This window comes from Vombatus ursinus, unplaced genomic scaffold (genome assembly GCF_900497805.2).
Source record: "Vombatus ursinus unplaced genomic scaffold, bare-nosed wombat genome assembly UNPS02014818.1, whole genome shotgun sequence".
NCBI classification, from domain to species: domain Eukaryota; kingdom Metazoa; phylum Chordata; class Mammalia; order Diprotodontia; family Vombatidae; genus Vombatus; species Vombatus ursinus.
In genome coordinates, this window is record NW_020954596.1 from 59,674,952 (window position 1) to 59,687,180 (window position 12,229).

At 44.9% G+C, this 12,229-nt stretch overlaps 1 protein-coding gene across 5 annotated transcripts in view; it reads left to right on the top strand.

Moving 5' to 3' along the window:
• Positions 1 to 951: 951 nt before the first annotated feature.
• PDGFRA (platelet derived growth factor receptor alpha) overlaps positions 952 to 12,229 on the top strand; it is a 49,099-nt gene continuing 37,821 nt past the window's right edge. Inside the window, exon 1 of one of the 5 annotated variants that reach the window (XM_027836014.1) lies at positions 952 to 1,121. The gene's annotated coding sequence lies outside the window, so the exon portion shown is untranslated. Of the gene's footprint in view, positions 1,122 to 1,987; positions 2,415 to 4,164; positions 4,195 to 4,725; positions 4,747 to 6,094; positions 6,115 to 12,229 lie in introns of those variants that run through there. The other 4 variants (XM_027836015.1, XM_027836016.1, XM_027836013.1 and 1 more) reach the window with 4 other exon arrangements.

A 12,229-nucleotide genomic window follows, 5' to 3' on the forward strand; every position in this document is an offset into this window, starting at 1 on the left:
AGAAGGGTGCAGATGGCCCACAGCTTTCCTCCCTTGAGCCCGAAGTGGGGAAATAGGGGACTTGGGGAGATGCCCTCCTCCCGATCTGTTCTTGCAGAAGGTATCGCGGGAGGAGGGGTCAAAGTGCTCCTTCTCCCAATGCCCATTTTACGAAGAATTTCCACATGCCTAAATCTCAGCCTTCGCATGTAGGAGACAGAAGCCTGCACCCGTCTCTTCCAGATTACCCTCAAAGACAAAGCACGGAAAGATAAGTGATTTAAAGAAGCTAAAGATCCTACATCTACCCTCTATTCTTTATGTCCTCTTCAGACCTATCAGACTGCACTTGTAAACTGCCATTAGGGGCAGATAGTACCAAAAGTATTTTTTTTTTCTACATTACCTGTTCTCCTAAAGACTCAGGGTCAAAATGACACAGCCACTATGTGCGTTCTACGAGGGATCCCATCTTTGCCACACCTTTCCCCCTCCTGGACCAGAATCTAGCGAGCCCTGTTATTAGTATTCCTAAATGTAATTTGTTTGCTCCAGAGGCTGTATCCACAAAGAAACATTTTTAAAAATTACCCCAAAAATGCAGTTGAGAAAAGTTCCAAAAGTGTGCAGAGCTCATTCATGAAATTGTGAGCAGTTTGTATTTTAACGAAACTTTCCCCCTGCAGAGCTAGACTATCAAAATACAGCCCCCACACCCTGCACCCCATATGGCCAACTCGTCCCTCCCCACCCCCAGTTGTTGATAAAGACTGGAGGCTGGAGGTGGACCCCCTGCCTGAGTAAAAGACGACAGGGAACACCCAAAGCTGTAGGCAGAACGTTCCCAACTACGAATGTGAGACTGAGACTTTTATTTTGAAGAGGGTTGGAGGGGGCTTCATTCCTGACAGCTATTTACTTAGAGCAAATGATTAGTTTTAGGATAGACTTTAACATTGAATCTATTACAAAACGCGGGTTTTGAGCGCATTACACTTTCAACTAAGAGAGAAAGAAACAGAGGAGGAGGAAACGGAGAGGGAAAGTTACAGGAGATAGGCATATATGTAATTACATCTATATATCTATATATATTTTTACTGTGTATGATTTTCATTGCGGATTAACGTAGAGGAGAGAAGGTAAGGGAGGACAAATTTTTGAATTTTCGACTTTGTTTTCCTTTCAGGGGAAGTTAGGTTTTGAGGCTGGAAGAAATGTGGTAATTTCACAAACTTTGGCGATGGGAAAAAATGCTGGAGCTGATCTCTGCATTCAGAGGGTAATTTATCCTAAGTAAACCTGAACAAGTCGGGAAGCAAAATAACTTGGAAGGAAGAGAGAGACTGGGGATTAAAAAAAAAAAAAAGTGTTTTTCTAGCCTCCGTTCCTGGATCTTTCCTGGACCTACCCCTTAAAAACTTGAAATTATTTAAACTTCATTTTGAGGTAGAGAGAGGGCATTATTTAAGAAGGCACTGAAGCGCTTTAATCTGGTATTTTTCTTTTTTCTTTTCTTTTCTTTTGTGGGGGCCGATTGGGAAGGAATATAGGTTTTTTCGCCTTGCTCCCGGGGACCATTCTTGGGAGATGGCAAGTTTTTAATGAGTATTTTAAGCCCTCTCGGCGGTTTAGCGGATCTAAGCTGCCCGCTCTGTCGAGGGAGGTCCAGAGTAGTTCTGGGAGAGTTGCAGAAGGGAGGTAGATTTTGTGAGAAGGGTGATAGAGGGAGTGGTGTGACTGGGTGAGAAAGGCTTTGCTGGAGGTATCCTGGGTCCTCGGAAATATTGACTGGTTGGAGGACTGGGGACGCCAGGGGTGCGTTCGTAATTACTGGACGGCGCTCTACTCTGCAACAAGGACTCAGACCCAGAGGAACAGCGGCTGCTGCAGGGCGCTCCGGGGTAATTTGCGTCGGGCTGGGAGGGGGTGTGTCGAGGTTTTGGGGGGGGCACTCTGCCGCCAGTTGACCAGGGACTTCTAAGGCGTCAAAGAAAAAGGTCGCAGCTCTGCAGTGATAGAGGGCTCTCTACTCCGAGGAATGGTTGGATGGATGATGGATCTGGTCTGGAAGAGGCGGCGGCATTGGCTGGCTGTCTGACTGGCGGGGGGAAGGAGTTCTGGCATTAATGACAAACACATTTGGAAGAGAGAGCAGAAGCCGTCGTCGCACCGCATTCCAGAAACCTAGGATTTGAGGAATTTCGAGCTGGGATCAGGCTCCTTTCCAGGAGTCATTATCATTATTATTATTGTGAGTGTATTTTTGAAAACATTTTATCCTGGAGTATTGCCGTTCTCTGGGATCCTCTGGCAAACCAAGGCAACAGGAAGGAAAGTAGGAAAATCGCCAGAAAAGTGCCGGATAATTTCTCCAAGCAGCACATGTGGGGAGTTTAGGGGAGGACTAAGAGCTGAGAAACTTTTTGCGCAAGGTAAGAGATGGTCGGTGGGGCGGGCCTCTGTGGCCTACACAGCCACTTAAAAAAAAAACCTAACGGGGCCCCCAACCTCCCATCCCTTGGTCCAGGGCTCCTGCGCGCGTCTCTTCTAAGACTCGTGGCATTGCCTATCCGGGTGTCCCTGGCCTACCCTCCCTCTCTTTTTTCCCCACTCGCCGCTGTCTGTTCTCAGTCTCCCCACAGCCCGTCTTTTGGCCTCTTTTAGCCGCCGCGCTTCCTTTTTCCTCCTCGTCTATCCCCATGTAAATCGAGTTTTACACGTGAGATTAACTTCTCTTCGGAGCGCCAGGGCGCGGACGCTGCAGTCGGAAACAATTGACCTCAGCTGTTCTTTTTGAGAGGCTTTGAGCAGAGGGAGAGGGACGGACCCTATTGCGCTGTGGTTGCCCTGACTGAGGTGGCCAAGTTTCTGGGGCGGTCAAGCTCTGATCTCTGGAAGCCTCCTTTCTGGACTTGTCTACGTGACCACCTCGAACTCACTCCCTCTGTTTTGGGGAACTGGGAATTCACCGAAGTGCCAACAAGGAGAGCTTGTCAGATTCCGATTCTGGCTTGTGGGGGGGAAGAAGAAGGCAGAAGGGAGTGGGAGTCGGGATTACAACCTTTCTCTTTTGGACAAAACCATGCCCGGGGTGAGGCAAAACTGTGCCGCTTCTACTGAGATGGGTTTCCTTGGAAAAGTCTCGCGGCAGGGAGGCCTGGGAAATAGGGTTTTTGGCTCTTCAGCCAGTGGATTGCTCAACTTTTTTGGACCGAATAGCCTTGGGTCTATGATCACTCCGAAATAGAATTGAACAGCAATTTCGACTGAGTGGAAAGGGATACAAGGTATAATGGAGAGACTTCAGTCCACAGGCTTTAGCCACACAAGTCCCTCCCTGCCCCTAAAGGAAGGAGAAACAGAGTGGGGGTGGGGGAAGGAGAATAAAGTGAAGGGGGAGGTTCTGGGGTGATCACAAACATCAGTTTCCGTAATTTTCTCACTCAGCAACTGGATGCCTTAGACATCTTAAACGCTAGATCCCTCCAGTCCTCTCTATACCCCACCCGCCTTCCCATATTCAAATGCAGCCTTCAGCCAGATAACCACAATATTCTTTTTCTTTCCTCATTGCCTTCAAAAATCGAGGCAGCCTAACCTCCACTTTTCCTCTCTGTCCAGACCCAGCTTCCTGCTGGCTCTTGGTTCTAAAATGCAATTTAAATTAGAGACTGAGAATAGTGAAGGGAAGAGGGAAAAAGTGTGATCCCTGGCGCCCCCCTTCTGCCCTTCGAAGGACAAGAATCGGTTTCTTTGCTGAGCAGATAAAACTCTGGGCTCCCCCCACTGAACGTCCAAACCACAGCAGCTCTGAGACGCGTCCAGCTGTGGGACCCGAGGTGGGGAGGGGAAAGGAGGAGTAAGCAAGAGTTTCTAGTTAGGGAACGCCACTGGCGCCGAATGGGGTGGAGAAGTGCGCCCCCTGGGGCTCATCGGCTAGTAGGGCGATAACCAGAGCCCTGGGTCCTTTTTCTGGCTGCTTTTCCAGCCCGAGTAAAAAGAACTCTCCTTTTCATCCTATTAGTTTGTAATTGGGAAGTCACGAGCTTTGTGGAAAGAAAATTTAGCAACCCAGGGTGAGATTGGCACTAGCCTGGCTGTAGCACAGGAGGCAGCAGCTGTAGGAGGATTTTATCCCGTTGAGAAGGTCAGCCTCTAAGACACGCACAGTCAGCGTCTCACAGGCTTTCTTCTCCGCCCCCCTCCCCAGAGGTGGGTGTGGGTCGTCGAGTGCGTTTTGCTTCTTCTTAAACTTTCTTGAATCTTACTCTTTAAACTCATCGAGCTCTGGGTCTGCCTGTTGCTAGACTACCTTAGAACCGGATGGCGATTAAATTTGATTACATCTTCCCTTTTGTCTGAAGTTAATCAATGACCCTGCTGGGTCTCTAGGAAGGTGGGCTGGAGGGCTTAAAGTGTGAATGTTAAACGCTTCTCTTTGGCTAAAATATGCCAGACTACCCTTTCAGTCTTTGGAGGAGGCTCGGAACAGGAAAATAGAAACTATGGGTGATGATTATTCAGATAACTAACGTGAAGAGCCTACTATGTGCCAGGCACCGTGCTCACTATTGGGAATACAAAGAAAGGCAAACAACAGCAAACAATTCCTGCTCTCAAGGACTTCGCTTGGGGAGAAGGGCGTCCAGGTCTGGAGGGAAAGGGTAGAGTGCATATGGCAGGAGTTTAATAAATGCTTGTTGGATGGATGTAGGGTACTTGGAAGGATGGCGATCCGAGAGACCACGGGCTCCTCACGGAGAGGTCAGTTTTGCCTTTCGCTTGGCTTAGCTTTGCGCTTCGCTGGGGTCTCAAATAGTACTTCTCTTTCAGTCCCCCTCACCCCCATTCCTATTGCTTTAAGGTCTACAGGAGGCGCTTGTGTACGGAGATGTAACCCTAAACTCGACCGCCCCCCTCCACCGTCCAATCTCCTTTCTCTTAGGTCTCAGCAGAAAACAATGCAAACTGCACACATCCTGCCCAAGGCGCGGCAGCAGAAGTGCTGAGACGGCTCTGAGCAGCCGGGGGGACTTGCTGTGCAGGAGGTGGCCCGGGGGCTGTGCGGGGGTGACCGTGGAGCCAGCGTAATTGAGTTCAACCGCAGGAGGCAAGAGGGCGGTGCAGAGTGGAGCGGGGCTTCTAAGGAGGCAGGGGTGGGAGGGGGGCAGCTTGAAGTAACGTTGTGGAGATGGGGGGAGGATAGTGTTGTGTGGCTGGTGGCTGGTGCCTGGCTGATGTGGCGCGGTGGCGCGGCTGGACGGTGCCAGCGTGTTATTTCTCTTGGAAAGGGCAGTCTGTGGGTTTCTTGTCCAGTCTTTCGCTGTCGAGGACTAGAGAGCGAGCTATCCTGGGGTCAGGTCCGTGGTACTGTGTGGCCCTCTAGCGGGCGGTCCAGTTAGTGCGCGTTACCTTGTTTCTTTCCAGAAGAGGCAGCCCCCTAGACCTAGATTTTGGTGTAGATGCGCTTGGATTTCGCTCTTGGTGGAGTGGAGTGAACTGGATTGAATAAGTGTAAGAAATGGGGTTTCTTTACCTCCCCTCTTCACTGAGATATAGAATTCAGTCACTGTGGCCAGGCTGGTATGGGTGAACCCAAGGGTTGGGGGGCGCATAGAAAAATGTCCCAGGAAGCTCCAGGCGGGGGGGGGGGAGTGCCGGGGTGGTGTTGGAATTGCTTGGGAGGCGAAGGAGTAGAGGAGGCATTGATGGAGCCTGGGGAATAAAAGGGGTTTTTGAGGTTCACGACCACCATTTTTTTTCTTTTCCAATATTGTTTTTAAGTTCCTTCCAATTCTCCTCTTTTCCGTCAGCCTGTTCCTTTTTAACGATCCTACATTATTGTGCAACGGGAACAGTCGTTTCCAATCAACCAGCGGTTTTTGGAGTCGGCCCGCGCGGCCTGTCCCGTCTCCCGCTGCGCAGTTTTATTACGGTTTACAATGGTGTGTAAACCAGATTGGGTAACTCCTGGACTCCAGGGGAAGCGGCGTCTTTAAGTTGTTGCAACAACAACAAATCCCCAAATCCCAGACTTGCCCAATCTCGGTCCCTTGTCTCCCTGGAGAGTGGAAGTATGCAAGCGTTCACCTTCCTTTGCTCTTTCCAGCTGCTGAAATGGAGTGAAGGAAGGTGTGTAGAATCTGACCAGTGGGAATAGACTCCCGGTCAGACCTCGGATGGTTGGTTTTTACTGTGGGAGTGTGGGGCGCGTGAATGGGCTAATGGGTAACCCTTCTGTTTTGCTGGTTAGACAAGGATGCTGTTGGGATGGGAGGGACGGGGATCCCAGTCGGTGAAGGAAGGCGCCAATTGGCAAGAAAACTTAGAAGGGATAGCTGTCTTGTGGACTTTCTTCTCTTCTCTGTCCCTCTACTGATGATGGCCCAAGAGTTGTCACCAGGGAGTCCAGGGTCGCTGCATTCCATCGAGACTATTACCCGGACCGTCTTGAGGTTTCAGACTTCGCAATCGGCTCTCTCGTCCCCATACTCTAACTTTTACCTTGGGATTTGACTTGAAGTTTCTTTTAAAACCTAGAGCTTTGTCTGCGAAAAGAGGCGAATTTGAGTCCTAGGAGAAAACCACCTAATTAACATTCCTTTCGCCTCTACCTGAAATTGCGACGCCTTTCTGCACCCCACCATCTGCGGCACATATTCGTGATTTAATACTGCCATCACGTGGTCATTTGCACGAACAGCAGGTGAACAGTTTAAGGGGGGGGGGAATGACCAGTTCAGTAAAAGTTTGACCTTGAGTGATGATGGGAGTTTCATTTTACACGATAATAGGGAAGACATCATTACGTCTTTTCTGTTATATGCTGATTCCGAGTGGTTAGATATTCCCTTAAATTGTTAATAGCCAGCTTTTCTGTTTGGGGCACAGAGTTGATTCAGTCCAAAAGAAGTATTCTAGTCTCTTAGGCTGAACTGTTTGGAGTGACAGTGGAGAGATTCAGTTCAGAGATTTCCAAAAAATGCTTCAGCATAAAAATACAGGACCCACCCCACTCCTGCCCATCATTGGAATGTATAACAGGAGCTCGGTGATAGCAAACAAAACAAAGTGAAAACATGCTAGTAGATGAATGTGTAGATCACAGAAACAGCAGCTAACCTAGCCTGGCTTGCAGTTTTCTGAAGTTGTCTCAGATAGAGCAGGACACTTGAACTGAAAAAACAACAAAACAAAACAAAACCCCTATAATTTTCACATTTAGAATTAGCTCAGGAAAGCTGAAATTAGAGGAACCTTTGGGAATCTGGATCTTGATGAAGTCATTGTTTAAAGAAATCATAGTTTCCCTTGGAATTTAATGGCTTTTGTCAGTAGTGGTGGTGGGGGGTGTAAGTCCCTGTATTCTTGCTGTTTACTTAGTTATTGATTTGGAATTACTTTTTCTGGCATTTTACAAAGCATGGCACTCTTTTTCCTGACAATAGGATTCTTACAAGTTATGTCTATTGCTTTTTTTGTGGTTTGAGATTGTTGGTTGTGCTTTTAGTTGCATTTTTTCTTGGTTTTGTTTGTTTGTTTTTTTTAGCAGAGATGATTGGCTTCCTTGACAAGTTAGAGAGATTAATGGCAGTGAAGTGTCAAGCACATTTGTTTCCATGTCTGTGTTCCATTGATGGTCTGTGAAGGGCTCACCTTTTTTGTGGTTGAGTTAAGTTGTCTCCGACTCTTTGTGACCCCATTTTGGGATTTTCTTGGCAAAAATACTGGGGTGGTTTGCTGTTTCCTTCTCCAGCTCATTTTTTCAGATGAGGAAACTGAGGCAAACAGGGTTAAATGACTTGCCCAGGGTCACACAGCTGGTAAGTGTCTGAGGCCAGATTGGAACCCATGAAGATGAGTTTTCTTGATTCCAAGCCTAGTGCTTCATTACTTGTATTCTTTTATTGACCATTTCAGACCTGGATGTAGATCAATACAATTACAATGTTTGTGATAGCTTACATTTGTATAGTGCTGAAAACTATACAGCATCGCATTTGATCCTCACCCCAATCCAGTCAGGGCTGGTTTCATTATTTGCATTTTGCAAATATGTGAAAAGGAGTTTTAGTACCTTGCCAACAGCTCCTCAGCAAACAACTGAGAAAGGTGGGCTAAGAACTCAGATTTTCTGATTTCTAGTCCAGGGTTCTTTTCACTGAGAAAGAAAGTGAGAAGGACAGGAGAAATGGGAGAGGGGGACGCACAAAGACCAAAGAGCTTAAGTGATGACAGAAATCTAACTCTCTTCTCAGATGTTGATTTGCCTCTTTGTCTCTGACATCTCAAGAATGTATCTTAGATCTTTTCTATACCATATCTTACATGGAGTCCAGCATATGGCCAACACTAGAGAAATCATAAAGCTTTTTAAACAAAATCCTGATGGTAATCCTGGTTTCTGAAACATGATTTTACATCCTAGACAAATCAATAGCATCTACTTTTCTGGCTTTTATGATTGTATTTTTTCCCCCTTTATGATTGTATTTTATGCATCTTCCTTTTGAGTGGGCAGTGTGATAAAAGAATTTGTAAAGGAAGCTGCAAGGAAGCTTTGTAAAGTAATTGAAATACAGTGTCTTATCCTTATTTGTGAAAGCACATAATAGTAAGAGTCATAACTCCCCAGAGATTTCAGTTATCATCAGGTACATGATTTAATTTAATGTCTTAGCTATTGATTTTCATTAGCCTTGGGGGAAGCTAAGAGTGTGTTCTAGTAATGTTTACCTTAGAGGCACACATCTGTGAATACAAGGTTTTTATAACATACTTAGATTTCTACGAGGGCTACCAGTTCTATTGTGGAAACAAGTTTAAAGTAAGCATATGTTGTTGTTGAGCATTTAGAGCATTATCTTTTTCCAATGAGGTCTGTTTCCTTGCCTCATTTTCAATATTTTTGTATAATACACCCAGGGCATCAGAATTTCTCAATCTGAAAAAAGCAGAAGGAAATCTGGCAGTCTGGAAAGGGTAAAACTATCTTCAGAGCAGGGGCCCTGAGCAATCAGTCACTCCTTTAAGCCTGGGAATGTTTTAAAGATGTATAGTGGGTAAGTCTATCTAAAGAAATACAGGATCAAAATGTGATAAAATCCCAGAAAGGAGGCTGGCTCTGGAGGACCTCTTTGAAGTTTGCCTAAGTCTATTATCAGTGGGAGGTTGATACATAAACACATAGGCCATTACTGCTAATTGTAGTAAATAAGGCTAGCCAGGCTCAGCTTGGCTGGCTTGCTGTGCTGGCCACAGTGTGGAAGCCCCACTGCACAGAGAATTGTCAGCATCCCAATGCATTGCCAGCCAGCTAACACTGTGTGACTGTATTATGTTTTCTCCCCCTGTTGTGAGGGGTACAGAGAAAGAATACCACAATTTACATTAGGAAATAGTGTGGGGCATAGCTGAAATATTTAGATTATCATTCATGCATTTTCTGCTCAGAATAAACAAGAGGACCCTATTATTTTATACTAGGGAACCACTTTCCCCTACCCACCCCCCCAGCCTCTAACACAAACAGAAACACATTTTTCCTCATGGAAATCAGCCAATTAGAAATCTGGCTTCTGCAACTATGTGGCTGTAATGGGGGAGAAAAAGAGGTGATCAGGCTTCAGCGGAGATGCATTAAGGCTACCTACTATCTGCTTGATACCTGAAATGGTTAAATCAATAGAAAAAACCCAGTCTGTAATCTACTGAGCACCAGGGGGTCCATGTAGTATTTATGAATTGTATTAAACAATTCAGTTATACCACAGTATAGCCCTTGCTGGGGAAGCTAGGTGGCACAGTGGATAGAATGCCAGGCCTGGAGTCAGGAAGACTCATCTTCCTGAGTTCCAATCCAGCTGCAAACACTTACTAGCTGCATGACCCTGGGCAAGTCATTTAACCCTGTTTGCCTCAGTTCCTCGTCTATAAAATGAGCTGGAGAAGGAAATGGCAAACGACTTCGCTATCTTTGCCAAGAAAACCCCCAATGGGGTCCACGAAGAGTCAGGCATGACTGAAATCACTCAACAACAAATAACAATATAGCCATTAGTGTTCCTAGTTTCTGTGTCTTAGTTAGGCAGAAGATACTGTATTTAGAAGATGCTATAAATCTGTGGCAGTGATAGTTGTCTCTCATCTTCACTTCATGGACTCTTTCATTCACCTAGCACTCACTGCCATGCCCGTACTTTCTAGGCACATAACTAAACAGTGAATTGGATGGAGTTAAATTTTCCATGCTTGTATGAAAAATAAGCCATAGATACCATGAGGATACTGGGTGGTATTGAGCCAGAGAACCTGGGTTCAAATTCTGTCTCTGTCATTTACTCCCTGTGTGACCTTGGACAAATAATTTCACCTCTTTTGGGGCTCAGTTTCCTCATCTGTAATAGGTGATTGGACTAGTTGTCCTTTAAGGTCCCTTCCAGCTGTAAGGTTAGGATTCTAGGATTCATTTGGAGATGAACAACCACACAAATGTATGCTGTTCAAAGCCGTAATTTCTCTAAAGTCAGTTACATACTGGGCTCTGTGTAACCCAGAGTACCAACACACCTTAACATCAGTACCAATAGTTGACTTTTTATCAGAACTTTAGTCTTGAAGGTCTCATTACTTGCCCTTTTTATTGCTTTCATATGATGAATTAAGAATATTTGATAGGTGTGGGGAGGGCAGTGAAATGGAGAGAGAGGGATAAAAAAAGTCAAAAAAAATGAAGGGATAAAGATTTTTATAGAGTTTTTAAGAATAGGGGAATAGGGGTAGGGAAGTTGTGACTGACATTATCATTTGGCCAGTCTTTATTCAGCTGTTTCTTTTTTCTTTCTCTCCCTCTTCTGTTCTCCAGGCATCCCTTTCTCCTTTTCCTCCATCTTTCCTGCCTTCTGCCTTGGGGTATAATTCAAACTGCCTCCTTGTCTTCCTGTGGCAAAAGTAGTATTCATTCATTGTTTAGGACTCAGGATATAGAGTTCCTGGCTAAAATGCTGACAGAATGTGCTAGAAGTTCTACTCTGAGGCCCCAAATGTACCTGGAACATATAAGAACATTCTGTGTCACAGGAGTCTTTAGGGAGCACTCACTTAGAAAGCCTTGGGCTTTCCTGATTTATGTGTTTGTGAAATTTTTGACAAATCTGGACACCGGCAGCAAAACTTTTGGTTAATTCCAAGGAAACTTTTCTAGTATTACTGAAGAATAGAGCCTCTTTTTAAGTGATACTCCCAAAGCAAATTTAGACTCTTAAAAATATTCTTCATTTAAGTGTGTCAAGAAGGCCCACATTGAACATTTGGATGTAATCTATGACAACAAACATGGAAAATTTTAGTCCAAAATTTGAGAGATTTGGAAAGTTTATGAGCAACAAAAACTGAGATTAAGAGAACTTGAAAAAAAATCAATTGTACTGTTTTTCAAACTTCTCCTCCCCCCATATCACACATCACACTGCTGCCAGATTATTATTCATTATTAATGAATAATAATTATTACATATTCATACAGAACTCTGATCATGTCCCTTCTTTTGAGAAGCCTTCACTAAGCTTCTCTTTGCATTCAAAGCTTTCTAAAATCTGCACCCAACCCTCATACGTTTCTTGTATATAAGGTATCTCAAAAAGTTTTTAGTTCTGTTTTATGCTTTAATAGTTTAAAGATATTTGGAACACCCTGTATTTTCTCTACATGCCAGTCAAACTGGAGTCTACACCATCTCACTCACCTACATGTTTTGTCTATTTTTGCTCCACTGTCTTTCCTGATGCTGTTTCCTAGAATTAGAAGAAGGCCCAATTTCTTCTAGTTGAGATTACGGGTAATCTTGAAGATTAAGCTCATATGTCTCAAGGTCTTTGATCAGCTCTCTTCTGACTCCCACCCCCAGTTCAGACCTCATTTGTATTTTAATTTTGTATTGATTTCTATTAGTTATTTGGGCATGTGTTGTATCTTTCTCCTGGACTATAGACTCTGGGAAAGCAGGGGCAGTGAAGTGATTTATTTATTACAGTTTGTACCCCTACCTTACCCCTTAGCTCAGTAAGTGCTCAGTGCATATTAGGTATTACTAATTATTATTATTAAACTAAATTGGTTGCTTTTTATACTATTTATGGTATGATGTGGTACATTCTTTATGAACCTGAACATCTGAATGTTTCTGTAGCCACGTGTAGGGTAAAAAAGTACTCACATTGTTTATTTGGATTAAAATGATCAGAAAGT